Here is a 15000-nt window from a genome sequence, read left to right as displayed (position 1 = left end):
TATATATACACACACATACATACACACAGACACACACTTACCTGCCGAATCTTAGGTGAACCACCTTTGCAGTAAAATATCCACAGCATTATCTAATTCATACATTTAAACAGAAAGTAAACATCAGTTCACGTCAAGGGCTAAATCATTTTTAAGACTAAAATTATAAACTTTCTCCTCCCTTTCACTAAAACCGCTGTTATACTCACTTCTCGTCCACTGAACAGGTCTTGAAGAAAGCAGTCGAGAGAGTAAAGAAATCTAATCTCAAACTTCTACAGAGTAACTTTTGGTTATTGATGACTGCAGGCAGTGATTCTTGAACTTACTAACCAGTCGCTAGATCATTTCTGGAACGTTTTGCCCCAAAAGTGACTCACTTTTCTATAAGCGTTTTAGTTTTCTGTAAAAGAAAACTATTGTGATGGTCGAGGTCTGTCCGTCCGCATTTTTTTCTGTCCGCCCTCAGATCTTAAAAACGACTGAGGCTAGAGGGCTGCAAATTGGTATGTTGAGCATCCACCCTCCAATCATCAAACATACCAGATTGCAGCCCTCTGGACTCTGTAGTTTTTATTTTATTTAAGGTTAAAGTTGGCCATAATCGTGCTTCTGGCAACGATATAGGATAGGCCACCACCGGGCCGTCGTTAAAATTTCATAGGCCGCTGCTCATACAGCATTATACCGAGACCACCGAAAGATAGATCTTTTTTCGGTGTCCTTGATTATACGCTGTAGTGGCTGTACAAAAAACTCAATTGCGCCGAAGAAACTTCGGTGCATTTTCTAGTTGTCTGATATTGCAGTCTGATGCAAATAGGTTTTTTGTGGGAGTAGAAATAAAAACGTTTATGTTTGTAGAAGGAGAATTCATTTATGAAAAAAGGTAAGGTTGCTGTTTGCAGTTAGAATGAAATTCAGTTACATGTTTATTGACGAAAATGATAGTTTTCTTTTTTAGTTATGAGGAGAATATTGCATATATGGGCTGAATGTACGTGTGTTTCAACTTTTTTCTTTTTTGTTCATTTTTTTTTCCTTCCTACTTCCAATTTTATACTTTATTTGAGCAACGAAACTCACTTAAAAATTGACTAAACCTTTTCGTCTGTATAGTAAGATTAGAATATGCTTTATATATTTCTCTACTATCATCTAATTGTTTTATAGCTACATATACAGGACAATTTTTCAATTATCGATTTTGGGTTGCTCATCACATATTTCATTGATTTTTTTTTTATATTATTCTTGATACGGTGAATTCTCTGTTGATACAACAATCATGAGAAATGTTGAAAACCATATTTCTTCTTTGTATTTAATTCAGTCTTGGGAATTGAAAAATATAGTGCTGTATTTTCCCTTCAAATTGTATATAACAAATTCCATTCATCATATCTTGTTTTTGTTTACATTCTTTCATATTTCTTCATCTCCCCTTCGCTCCCCCAAGCACTTTCCTCTTCTTCTCCCTTTATCTGTGGTAGGATTGTAGGATCTCGATTCCGTTCCTCCCATGGCATCCTCTTTGTCCTTGCATCCTTCCTCTTAAGCTTCCTCTTGTCCTCCCAGTAGACCTCTTTATTCTCTTTGATGTTTGCTCTGTCCCATAGTTTTTTTTTTCTTTCTTCCTTCGGTTGTTCCAGTGCATTTTGAAACCTCCATTCCTCTCTCTCTCTCTCTCTCTCTCTCTCTCTCTCTCTCTCTCTCTCTCTCTCTCTCTCTCTCTCTCTCTCTCTCTCTCTCAGCTGGTTTTGTATATTTTAAAACCTCCACCATTCCTTCTCCTACTCTCTCTCTCTCTCTCTCTCTCTCTCTCTCTCTCTCTCTCTCTCTCTCTCTCTCTCTCTCAGCTGGTTTGATATATTTTAAAACCACCAGCACCACCATTCCTCTCTCTCCTTTCTCTCTCTTTCTCTCTCTCTCTCTCTCTCTCTCTCTCTCTCTCTTCCTGTACTCAGAGCTTTCAGCTATAATTTACCAAAGCTAAAAAGTAAATTGAGAGAGAGAGAGAGAGAGGGGGGGGGAGGGGTGAGGGGGCGGATTCTAATTTCACTACGAAATCCAATTATAATTAGAACTAAAAAACAGTTTTGGCTTATGGCTCATTTTAAAAAAAGGCTGCGCAAGTTTCCAATATTTATTCAAATATTTCAAATTAGTTTTAATCACAGATTAAGTTCCAAAATTCTTCTTCTCAGTATTTGGAGAATAGTCCATGTCCTTTAAAAGAAATAAGTTTCATGTTTATTTCTAACTAATGTGTAATACTTTCGCACTTTGGGTAAACGAGAAGACCAGCCTTTTAAAATAAAAGATCATTATGTATCACTGAAGATCTATTTGACACCAAGGAGAAGTGGTTGATAACTTTAATTTCATGGTTATAGCTTTCATTAATCTTTGCTTCTTTAATTTGGCTTGTTTTTGTGTTTATTAAAGTATTTCACAATGAATATAAATTTGTTTATAAATTTTTCAATAATTTTTGGTTCTTAAATTCGACTTTCTTTTGTGTTCATTAAAGAATTCCACAATAAATATTATACCATCTATAATACTAAAATTAATTTCACAATAAATATAATTTTCTTAACATATTTTTCAATCATTTTTAGTTCTTAAATTCGACTTTCTTTTGCGTTCATTAAAAAATTTCAGAATAAATATAATTTTGTTAGCACTACTTCAATAATTTTTGTTCTAAATTCGACTTGGTTTTGTGTTCATTAAAGAATTTTAAAATAAACGTTATAGCACCTATACAATATAATTTTATTGGGCCAGAATTTCTCCCAATTCAGCGTGATTGGCAAAGTCCACCTTCGACTCGAAGCAGTCTGTCAATTCTAGACCGCTTGACAGCTCTTGACCGAGCTGAATTTCCGAAAGGCATCATAGACTAGCCGGAATTCTGATGTGGGCCTAAGCCATCAACAAAGATGTGTCCGTCTGCGGAATTATTCAGGGGGGGTGGAATTGTTCCTCACTGAGGAAATTGTTGGAATTATTTCTCACCGAGGAAATCGCTGGAATTATTCCTCACTTAGGAAATCTTTGGAATTATTCCTCACTGAGGAAATCGCTGGAATTATTCTTCACTAGGGGAACTGGTTGGGTATTTGCTTTGCAAAAGCCGTAGATGATACGTGTAAACATTGACGCTGTTTTTTAATAGTAATTCCTGTCAAAGAGGTTTTGAAGAGTTGTCTACTATCTCCCGTGCTTTATTTATTTCCTTATTAATTTATTTATTAATTACTTATCAAATAATTAATCTTATTTACTTATTAATTTATTTATTCATTCATTTTAAAGGTAAATACATTCTTACGACATTTGTATCAGCTGAAGGAGGTGAAATGAAATCCACGCTTTGGAAAAGCGTAAGAAGAGAGAAAAGCAAAACAAGAGGAAAGGATAAAGGATAGAAACGCAATGAATAAAATGAAGCCGCCAGAAAGCACAGGGCTTCTGAGATCACAAGCTCGGAATGCATTCAGATTCAATCACTTTGAAAGCAAAGACATCTGAGAGTGACTTCTTATCTTCTCTCTTCCATTTCCTGGCTCCCGTCTTGTTTTCCTTTTCCTCCTCCTTCGTATGTTGTTTCTAAATTGATTATTCGCGTAATGTTATCGTATTTGACTTCCGTTTTTCTTCCTCCTTCTGCTTCCTGCGTTATTTTGAACTTGATCCTCCGTATAATATTATCATATTTGACTTCCGCTTTTCTTCTTACTCCTTTCTCTGTTATTTTTTAACTTGGTTCTTCGTGTAATATTGTCATATATATTTGACTTCATTTCTTCTTTGATGAATGCGTTTTCAGAAGCGGAAAATATATTCATATTAAAAACAAAAACACGGAGAGAAGCAGGACGAGATAGAAACATGGGGAGACATAAACAATTGCTTAGTTAAACTTCACAAGCATACCCAACTGCCTCGCTTCATATCCTCCTAATAAATAAAAGAGACAATTAAAAGAGAGACAAGAACGAGATAGAGATATAGAGAGACGTAATAACGATTGATTAGTTAAAAGCCTCGCGTCACGTAATCCTGGATAATATTTCTTCTTCGGTATTATAAGAGTAAATGTTAAGTTAAAGTCAAAATTCTCCTGGGCCTCACAAGGCTCATAAATCAGGCACTGAACTCCAGTTTCTTAGGCCGACAGCCAGTGGTTTCTTGGGCCAGTTTGGTTTCTTAGGCTTTTCTTAGGCCGACAGCCAGTGGTGGAGAAACCCAGTTGCCTAAGACACGTGGCCAGTGTGTCGCTAGGCCCACTGTTTAACTCTCGAGTTTTCAGACCGATAGGTTGGCTGGCCACCGGGTTTATGCAGTGGCGCCATCTCCAACCCACCAGTGAGTGGCAGGATTTGAACCCGGGTCCTTTCGACTGGTAGGCGAGAACCTTACCACTGCGCCACCACGGCAACAATAAACGTAACGTGAACCTCAAAATTACTATAGCACAGTGTTCAACCGCTGACTGAAAAATGGCATGATATAAAATGCTTGTTTCTTGAAAAGTTTGCCACTTAAACTATTATTGCCTTCGTCTCTATCAAATAAGCACCTTTGTAGAGCTGTAGAGTCATGGAGATTTTTGGTTATCATTTTAAATCGTTGTTTAAACGATATAAAATTGATTTAATACCAAGGTAGATTCTTTTCAGCTAATGTCTCAAATCAATAGGGAAAAATTTATTTAGTTCAGGAAGTAATTCTATACAAACTGTTATTAACTGCATGAATTCTGCCCACCTGAATTCATCTCTCTTTTCCCCTAAAAATGAAGGAATCCAATTCGAATCAGCTCAGGAAGTAACACAAGTTGAAAAGAAAACTTCTCCTACAAGATCTTTTTCCCCATAAAAATTAAGGAATAAAAAAATTAAGGAATAAAATTAGAATTTAGACTTAGAAAGAAAATTCTAACAAGATCTCTTTTTCCCTAAAAATGAGGGAATGAAATTCGAATTAGCTCAGGAAGTAACTCCAGTTAGACTTGAAAAGAAAACTTCCCCTACAAAGATCTTCTCCAACAAACCATCTACCGTAGGCCGTAGACAATGTTCCAACACCCCCACTACAGGAGAAGCTAATTAGGCAAGAAAGGAGGGGTGGGGGGTGGAGTGAGTCCAGGATGACAGGTGTCAGCCAGAGGAACATCAACAAAAGGCTGGTTAGCTTCAAAGTCCTTATGAGGTAGCTGTTCTGTTTCCCTAAAGTTTGATGAGAAGGGGAAAAGGTGTTCCCTTACACTGGCTTAAGGTGAGAGGTATAGCAGATACAAGGGAGTTGGACTTGGTTCAATAAAAAAGAGGTATAATAATGATTTTGTTTTTCTGATCATTATAATTGTTTACCTGCCAGTCTCATTGAAAGCTGGTGGTTGTTTGACATGCTTGTGTCCTTTTGTTTATATTTTCATTGTGTTTATTATTACTGCTTTATTACTTTTTTGCCTCTTTCTCAATTGTTATGTCTTCCTAAGCTTCCTGTTAAGGAAAAGGTAAATTATAATTTTTGTCTGTAACTGTGAACACTATTCATTAACGTTAATTTAACCCATCGCTAAATCTTTATGCTTACGACAAATACCTTCTAGAAAGAAACAGGTTTACAAACAGAACAAAAACAGATTATCTGAATGTGCACTCATGCAAAGACACTTCAAACCTAAGAGAACAGAAGACTGTGACAGATATGTTATTGCAAAACCAAAGTTTAAGGATTTGATGTATGTATATATATACTCGTGTATATATATATATATATATATACATACATACATATATATGTATATATATACTTATATTCAGTATATATATATATATATATATATATATATATATATATATATATATATATATATATACATACATATATATGTGTATATATATTCAGCATATATATATATATATATATATATATATATATATATATATATATATATATATATATATATATATATATTAGATTAAAGTAATTTTATAATTTGTCAAAATTAATTTAAGTTTTGTCCAACCTTTTGATCTTGCTTTAGTTTAAGTTTATTAATAAGCTATTATCGTATATCGTACATTTAAGTTCTTTCTTAGTTTGCTGAACTCTGTATGAGTCGTATGATTTTGCAGTTTTGCTTTTGTCTTTCTTAAGCGTTTTGTTTACCACCTTCTTCTCCGGTACTAGTGAACTACTGAAGTGTCTTATTAACGATCGTTGTTTTTCTCTCCTATGAGCTGTGTTGACTCGAGTGGAAGGCTTGTTCGTAAGGGTGGTGATACGAGACAAAGTTAGTTCGAGTTCCACCTCACTGATTGACGCTTTGCCTCTGCATTTATGGACACCTCTGCAGCTAATATACAGAGATTTGGATCACGGCTTCCTTATTCCTTCGCTGCCTTGTGTGTGGTCGCTGGTGTTTGTCACCTGCGGCATTCATCAGCCACGCCCCTTCCCTCATTCGTCGGGAGGATCCCGAACGAGTAGGCCTGCGTTTACTGAGAACGGTGCAGTTTGTGGCGTGCGAGATCCGTCGACGTCCCGGATTCTCGGAGGCTACCACCCTTGGTGTGCCCGTGGTATTTTGAGTTGCCTGCAGGCATTGCAGCCTGATTCAGTTGTCCTACTCATCAGCGTCAGTGAGTTCTCGGAACTCGTGGAGACACGTAGGGAGGCTTTCTACAGGTATGAGATATTTTTAAAGCTGTTTAAGACGATCGTGGATCGCCAGGTACCTGTAGATTTGCACTCCCCTGTTTGCAGTACGGTCTTCTGGACCTTGTATGGCCTGATGAGTTGATCCACTAAGCCTCTGGTGGTTATTCCTATTTTGAATTCGTAAGGTTATTTACATTTTTATTTTATTATTAACTGAACATTTTCAATATTATAATTAGTAGTATATATACTGGTTATTTATTGACATTTAATGGGTAATTTAGTTTGTATGTGTTAGGTAGGAGTAATATTAAGTTTCCCCTCTTATTTTCTCCTACTTCCTTCTACCTAACTTAGTTTCTTAGGATATATTTATCTGGCCAGTAATTTATAAGGTACCTACTTGAAGTCATCTTTAAAAATATCTTATCTCTTGGTTTAGGGTTTAGTTTAGTTTTAGGTGATCTTAAGGTTGGTTCATTTTCCTCTTGATATATATATATTCATTTTGATTTATTTTTACCAACCATTATTCTTTCTTTTGTATAAATAAATATTGTAACTTTTGTTGAGGTGTTTGTTCTTTTGTTCCTAGCTTTCTGTGTTGCATTTTTACTGCCCGCAAATTCTGAGTAGAGACAAGAACCCTTGAAATTACGGCCGTAAATAAGGTCGTAACAATCTGGCGACCGTGACAGGATTTGCGCTCAGGTGTACACAGTAGTTGGGACTTTGGAACGCTCCTCAGTGGGGGTTATAGTATTTATTTTTGGAAATACCTTTCTCTTACCACTATGGATAATTTGGAAGACTTTGAGTTTAGTCCTGCAGAGTTCTTAGGGTCCGCCGACTGTATTAGGCATTTACCAATACTAGGTAAAGAATATCTGGTTAGTTGTGCTAGGTGGTTGGGTATCCCGTTCAAAATGACGGATACAAAGAGGAAGTTGCTAATAATGGTAAAGAACAGTGTTATGCAAGGTTTGGCTGAGGCTGAAGGGTTAGTTGGGGAAAATATTAGTGATAGAGGTAGTGAATTAGGAAATGATGATAGGGTAGTTGCAGATGATAATGGCATTAGTGGTGGAGCAGGTTTGTCGTTATTTGATGATCCTCCTCAGACTGGAGTCATTTATGAAGGTCCAGCCAATTTGCTACCAACAGGAAATATAACTACAAACCCTTTCTTGACTGAAGAGAATTTAGGGCCAGCAGTTCCTACTGTTCCTGTAAATTCTGAATCAAAGGAAATTCAGAATATGACTTAATTTGTAAAAAATAGAGTTGTTAAAATTGGAGCATGCAGAGAACGAGAGGGTGAGGAGGCATGAGGTAGAGATGGCCAACCTTAATTTGGAAATGGCTAGGTTACAGGGGCTCCTAACCAGTTTAGCACCCCACGAGGTAGTCAGCCCGATAGGTTTAATATTGGGGCTGCATTGAAATTGGTCCCCATTTTTGATGAAAGGAATGTTCCTGAATTCTTCAAGGCCTTTGAGAGAGTGTCAGCTCGGTTGTCTTGGCCACCAGAGATGTGGACAGTGCTGATTCAGTGTAAATTGGTGGGCAAGGCAATTCGGGTATATAATGCCTTGGAGGAGGGGATAGCCATGGATTATCATAAGGTAAAGGCACTAATTTTAAAAGCCTATGATTTGGTCCCCGAGGCATATAGGTTAAAGTTTAGAAATTTCAATAAGCATCCCTCTTTGTCTTATGTAGAATTTGCTAGGTTCAGGAGGAACAGTTTGACGATTGGTTGAAGAGTCGTCAAGTTGTCACTTTTTCTTCCTTGAAAGAACTCATGCTTTTGGAAGAGTTTAAGAAATCTTGCTCCAAAGAACTGAAAATTTATCTGGAAGAATTAAAGGTCACTAATTTAAGTAAGGCAGCTCAAGTGGCTGACGAATTTGTCTTGACCCACAGAACCGGTTCAGGCAATTTCGCCAGCAAAGAAATAGGTAATAATGTAGTAAAGTCAGCGAATTTCCATAAAGGAAACCGAGGTGATAATAATACCACTAAGAATACTGTAGTTCAGAATAATTTCCCTGCTAGTAAGAATGGAAAATTCACGAGTAAACCTGGTACTCGTGTATTTTCCAAAGGAGGTAGTTCTGGGACAGGAAACGGTAATATGAAGATTTGTTACTGGTGTAATAAACCCGGTCATTTCCAGGCTCAATGTCACGCCAGAACAAATTATCTTCAAAGGAATAATCCTGTAGCTTTAATGCCAAGTCCATCTCCTGACGTAAAATTACCCATAATAAATAGTGGTAGTGGTGGTAATAGTACGCCTGGAGATGGAAATAATCCGCAGGAATGACTGAAATATGATAAGTACATTTGGCCAGGAAAAATAATATATAATTCTGTTATTATTGATGTCAAGTTTTGAGAGATACAGGGTCTGCTCGGTCGTTAGTGCTGAAAAGCAGTTTAAAAGGTTTGGTGAAGTATTCAGGGAACTTTATTGTTCTGGGAGGTTTCCCGAACACCATAGTTTCAGCTCCTTTAGTAGAGGTAATGTTGTCATTCCCTGGGTACAATGGAAGGACCGAGTTGGCCGTTGTCGAGAGTTTTCCTATAGGTGGTATTGATGGCATATTGGGAAATGATATGATTAATAGTGATGGTCAAGAATTATTCCCAATATTGTCAATCAATAAGTGTCCAGTAGCAGTTACCACTAGAGCTGCAGCAAGAGCTGCAGACTTATTAAATAATAATGAAGAGTTAAATTTGAGTAGTTTAGAAGTAGATGTAGATGTAGGAAGACCGGGTCTGTAGTAAGTAGCGTAGTTAGTAGTGATAATGTAATTCCTGATTGGGATCGAGCAGCTTTTATTGAAGCCCAGAAGAAAGAGTTTAATTTTAATTTAGGTGATACTTCTGACTTGACAAAGCCTCGATTCTGGGTAAGAAGGGGCATATTATATAGGGTGAGTCGTCCTCTGGTTGCTAATGATTCCCAAATGTCCCATATTGAGCAAATAGTGGTACCTTCTCAATTTCAGAGACAAATATTAAATTTATCCCATGATGATTCATTCTCTGGTCATTTTGGTGTTTGGAAGACGTTCCGTAGGTTGGCTAAATGTTTTTGGTGGCCAGGTATGAAATCGTCAGTGAAACAATATGTGAAAGAATGTCCAGTGTGTCAAGTGGTAGGTAAACCTAATCAGAAAGTTGTAAAAGCACCTTTATATCCCATACCAGCTATTGGGGAGCCATTTAATGAGCTGGTAGTTGATATAGTAGGCCCTCTGCCTAAAACTAAAACAGGGTTTATCTATTTACTGACTGTGATGGACCGGGCATCACGATTTCCTGAGGCCATTCCTATGAAAAAAATCACATCTAAGGCTGTATTTGACCAGTTGGTTATTTTCTTTTCCAGGTATGGAATCCCTCGTAGATACAAACTGATTGTGGAACTAATTTTACTAGTAAGGAATTTCGAAGTAAGTGTGCAGATCTGGCCATTCTACACACTACTAGTGTTCCTTACCACCCAGAGAGTCAGGGAGTGGTGGAAAGATTCCACCAAACTCTTAAATCAATTTTAAGGAGATTTTGTTATGAGCACGGAGAGGAATGGGATAAGGGCCTTCCTTTTGCTCTCTTTGCTCTTAGAAGTCATCCAAATTCATCTACTGGCGTCGCTCCTTTTGAATTAGTATTTGGACATAAAATAAGGGTCCTTTAGAAATTTTATATGAAGTTTTGGAATCTGATCAAATGAAGGAGACGAACGTGGGTGAATTTGTTGATAATCTTAGAGGAAAACTTTCTAGTGCCTGGAAGTTTGCTAGAGAAAATTTAGCTAGCTCTCAGGCAGCTATGAAAATCAATTATGACAAGAAAACTCGAGCACGGTCGTTTGAGCCTGGGGAATTAGTTTTGGTGTTGGGTACAGATTCGGATAACTTCCTTGAACCAAGGTATAAGGGCCCTTGGAAGGTGTTGAGGAAATTATCTGATCTTAATTATGAAATAGAAGCTCCCGGGACCAAACGAAAGTGTCGAATTTTTCACATTAACAGACTGAAATCTTATGTCTCTAGTAAATCTGATCCTTTGGAAACAGGGTATGAATCGGTTTCTTTGGTGGCAGAGGTACTCCTGATGGGTCTGAGGAAGTAATTAATCAAGTACCTTCAGATGCTCTATCCAAGAATGTGCAATGTTTGGATGTGTTAGATGAGCATCTGAAGCATCTCGATTCTAATCAGAGAAGGGATATGGAAAGTTTAATTCATTCTTTTTCAGATTTGGTTAGAGACTCTCCCGGATTGACTAGTTTAATTGAACATGATGTGGTAGTAGGAGAAGCTTCACCAATTAAACAAAGCCCTTATAGACTAAATCCCACTAAAATGGATATAGTCAATAAGGAAATAGAATATATGTTAAAGCACGATTTAATACAACCTTCTGTTAGTCCTTGGAGCTCCCCTATAGTATTGGTAAAGAAATCCGATGGACAGTATCGGATGTGTGTGGACTATCGTAAAGTTAATTTGCATACTAAAAATGATTCTTTTCCCCTTCCTAGGATTGACGACTGCATAGACCGCATTGGTTCAGCAAAATTTATTACGAAGCTAGATTTGCTCAAGGGCTACTGGCAAGTACCTTTGTCGGATCGAGCAAGAGAAATTTCGGCATTTGTCACCCCATTCGGCTTGTATGAATGTAAGGTCATGCCTTTTGGGATGAGGAATGCTGCTTGTACTTTTCAAAGATTAATGAACCGTGTGGTCTGTGGATTAGAAGGTACTGAGATCTACATAGATGATCTTGTTGTGCACAGTAATGATTGGAAAACTCATTTACTTAGGTTAAGTAATGTTTTTGAAGCTCTCCGTGCTGCAGGTTTAGTCATTAACCTCGCTAAATGCGAATTTGGTAAGGCTAAAGTTGTGTATCTGGGTCATGAGGTTGGTCTGGGTCATATAGCCCCGAAACAGGCTAATATCGAGGCTATAACCAATCTAAAGAGACCGTGCAATGTCCGAGAAGTTCGAAGGGTGTTAGGTATGATGGGCTACTATAGAAGGTTCGTTAGGAACTTTTCTGACATTGCTCGTCCCTTAAATGATCTTTTGTTAAAAATAAGAAATTTATTTGGACTAGCGAGTGTGAAGAAGCATTTATTAAAATTAAGACTATTTTTATGTCTAAACCTATTTTGATTTCTCCGAATTTTCAAGCTCCCTTTATAATTGCTGTTGATGCTAGTGATGTAGGCATTGGAGCGTTCTCTTTCAAAAAGGTGAGGACGAGGAGGTGTACCCAATATCCTACTACAGTAAAAGTTGTTAACAGCAGAGCGTAAGTATTCGACTATTGAGAAAGAGGCTCTCCCCTGATCCGTACCATATCTCATTTTAGACCGTACTTAACTAATCTTTCTTTTCCAGTGGAGGTATGGACGGATCATAATCCGTTAGTGTTTATTGAACGGATGAAAGGATCTAATCAAAGGATTTTACGTTGGGCCTTGCAACTGCAAGAGCTCAACTTGTTAATTAAGCATATCAAAGGATCTGATAATAAGATTCCGGACACCTTGTCTAGGATGTAAAGTATTTATTTTTGTTGGTTTTTCCCTGCCTCTTTCGCCCTGCTCGTTTCTCTGTGTTCATTTGGAGTGAAAGCAAGGTTTAACTTTATGGTTTGTTCCGATATTGTTCGGTGGTTTGGTTATTTATATGGTAATTTTGTTTTCAGTTTTTTTTCGTTTAAGTATTAGTTGTAAGAAATATTTAGTTCTGTGCTAGCCATAGTTTCTTATTAGCTGATAGGTAGTCCTTCGTGCCATTTGTTATGACTTTAATTTTAGCAAGAACTTTTGAACTTTTGGAATTTCAAGGTATTATCATTTTCTATAATTTAGTACATTTTGTTGTTGGTTTTAAAATTGTTCGATAACATTTTTTTTTTCAGGCTTTGTATCTGATTAAGCTGTTTATATATTGGTATGTTTAAGTATTTAATTGAGGGGTATTTAATACTGATTTTTTTTTCAGGATGTGTAATACACGATTGTGCTTTATTAGGCAGTTCTAAGCATGTTTACATTAAGGTTATCTTTACTTTTAAGATTGTTCCTAGTTTTAGCTTTAAATGATTCTTTAAGTTGTATTAAAAAAATTTACTCTATTTGATAAATTTTTTTTTTTGGAGGAGAAAGGTATTAGATTAAAGTAATTTTATAATTTGTCAAAATTAATTTAAGTTTTGTCCAACCTTTTGATCTTGCTTTAGTTTAAGTTTATTAATAAGCTATTATCGTATATCGTACATTTAAGTTCTTTCTTAGTTTGCTGAACTCTGTATGAGTCGTATGATTTTGCAGTTTTGCTTTTGTCTTTCTTAAGCGTTTTGTTTACCACCTTCTTCTCGGTACTAGTGAACTACTGAAGTGTCTTATTAACGATCGTTGTTTTCTCTCCTATGAGCTGTGTTGACTCGAGTGGAAGGCTTGTTCGTAAGGGTGGTGATACGAGACAAAGTTAGTTCGAGTTCCACCTCACTGATTGACGCTTTGCCTCTGCATTTATGGACACCTCTGCAGCTAATATACAGAGATTTGGATCACGGCTTCCTTATTCCTTCGCTGCCTTGTGTGTGGTCGCTGGTGTTTGTCACCTGCGGCATTCATCAGCCACGCCCCTTCCCTCGTTCGTCGGGAGGATCCCGAACGAGTAGGCCTGCGTTTACTGAGAACGGTGCAGTTTGTGGCGTGCGAGATCCGTCGACGTCCCGGATTCTCGGAGGCTACCACCCTTGGTGTGCCCGTGGTATTTTGAGTTGCCTGCAGGCATTGCAGCCTGATTCAGTTGTCCTACTCATCAGCGTCAGTGAGTTCTCGGAACTCGTGGAGACACGTAGGGAGGCTTTCTACAGGTATGAGATATTTTTAAAGCTGTTTAAGACGATCGTGGATCGCCAGGTACCTGTAGATTTGCACTCCCTGTTTGCAGTACGGTCTTCTGGACCTTGTATGGCCTGATGAGTTGATCGACTAAGCCTCTGGTGGTTATTCCTATTTTGAATTCGTAAGGTTATTTACATTTTTATTTTATTATTAACTGAACATTTTCAATATTATAATTAGTAGTATATATACTGGTTATTTATTGACATTTAATGGGTAATTTAGTTTGTATGTGTTAGGTAGGAGTAATATTAAGTTTCCCCTCTTATTTTCTCCTACTTCCTTCTACCTAACTTAGTTTCTTAGGATATATTTATCTGGCCAGTAATTTATAAGGTACCTACTTGAAGTCATCTTTAAAAATATCTTATCTCTTGGTTTAGGGTTTAGTTTAGTTTTAGGTGATCTTAAGGTTGGTTCATTTTCCTCTTGATATATATATATTCATTTTGATTTATTTTACCAACCATTATTCTTTCTTTTGTATAAATAAATATTGTAACTTTTGTTGAGGTGTTTGTTCTTTTGTTCCTAGCTTTCTGTGTTGCATTTTTACTGCCCGCAAATTCTGAGTAGAGACAAGAACCCTTGAAATTACGGCCGTAAATAAATAAGGTCGTAACAATATATATATATATATATATATATATATATATATATATATATATATATATATATATATATATATATATATATATAAAGGAGGGAGCTGTGTTGGAATTTCATCCTACAGAACAGAATCATTTACATCCAACTAAAAGTCATGCACGAGCAGTACTATTAGAACGTCACTTTCGTTTTGACTCTCTCTCTCTCTCTCTCTCTCTCTCTCTCTCTCTCTCTCTCTCTCTCTCTCTCTCTCAGCTGAGCGGAAGATGCTCTTTGTTTGCATTTCCTAATGAGGTGTTTGGCCATGAAAGTGTGCTTGCATCTTTAATAAGACTTCCACTTGGCAGTCTTCTTCTTTATTGCTTGCTTGAGAAATGTCTTTATTATTATTATTATTATTATTATTATTATTATTATTATTATTATTATTATTATTATTATTATTATTATTATTATTTGTTAGAGAGTCATCTATATGCATATAAAAATAATAACAATAATAATAATGATAACAATAATAATTATAATAACAGTAACTATTAATATTATTATTAATTTTTCATATTATCAATATTATGATTATTATTTGCTTCAAAGAGAGTCACATATCTACTTATAATAATAATAATAATAATAATAATAATAATAATAATAATAATAATTATTATTATTATTATTATTATTATTATTCATTTTTCACATCATTATCATTATTATAATAATAATAATTCATTACGTTAATAGACAGATACCTATCAGTA

This window comes from Macrobrachium rosenbergii, chromosome 40 (assembly GCF_040412425.1).
Source record: "Macrobrachium rosenbergii isolate ZJJX-2024 chromosome 40, ASM4041242v1, whole genome shotgun sequence".
In the NCBI taxonomy this organism is placed as follows: domain Eukaryota; kingdom Metazoa; phylum Arthropoda; class Malacostraca; order Decapoda; family Palaemonidae; genus Macrobrachium; species Macrobrachium rosenbergii.
Note: the sequence above shows the minus strand (reverse complement) of the source record.